Genomic DNA, 894 nt, shown 5'->3' with positions numbered 1-894 from the left:
AGACCAGCACCTTCACAAAGCAATTCATCTCATCTTTGGGTGTGTGTTTATCATCACTCTCCACTATAGGGAACCTTCAAGGTTGTCTTGGATTAGACACCAACAGAGGGTTTTGTTCAAGATTAGATGTAGACATGTGAATCGAGTATCTCAGCTACCATTATAGCCAAAATGGCTTCTTCTTTTGGTCTTGCATCTCTTGAGATGATCTAGGATGTCTTACCTAGTAGCTGGTTGCCAGTCCAGATGATCACAAGTTGTAGCCATATTTTCCAGCCTGTTGCAAATGTGTAAGGTGTGCTAAAGTGCCACAGAACATTGGGTGTATATATTTAGGTAAATAAATGAAGTTCAATGAAAATTCAATCCTTTCTAAAAGATGAATATTATGTGAAGTAAACCTGCAGGAAATCAACCATTTGTATTATATTATCTACCATAAAATTGATCATAAAAAATGAGCAGGGTAAATGCTCTGCATTCCCAATCTCAGTGTATGTAAACATGAAAAACCCACGAGGGAAGTCTCTAATGTAAATATTTGCTTTTACACAAATATTATTCTCTCCAATTTACAAGTTTGTTTCCAAGATACCACTACTGTCATCGGTACATGCACAGAAATGCAGAGTCAGAAGGGAGGAAAGCAGGACTCCCCATCCTTGATGAGCTGCTGTACCCATAGGCAAGTACATTCACTACACCTTCCAAGAAATGAATCTCGATACTCTAAAAAGAATGCAAAACTCCCAATGAAGTAAAAAATACCTCATTCATGTGTCTGGAAGCAGGATTCAGCTCTGAGAACTAAAACAGCTTGCACCCACCTGCTGCTTTAGTTCTGAAACACATTTTCAATTGCTGTCTAGTATAAATCACGGATCAAGAGTGATG

This window comes from Empidonax traillii, unplaced genomic scaffold (genome assembly GCF_003031625.1).
Source record: "Empidonax traillii isolate 1590-97213 ecotype Southwest subspecies unplaced genomic scaffold, ASM303162v1 scaffold1518:size97226, whole genome shotgun sequence".
NCBI lineage: Eukaryota > Metazoa > Chordata > Aves > Passeriformes > Tyrannidae > Empidonax > Empidonax traillii.
This window is presented reverse-complemented; position numbering follows the sequence as displayed.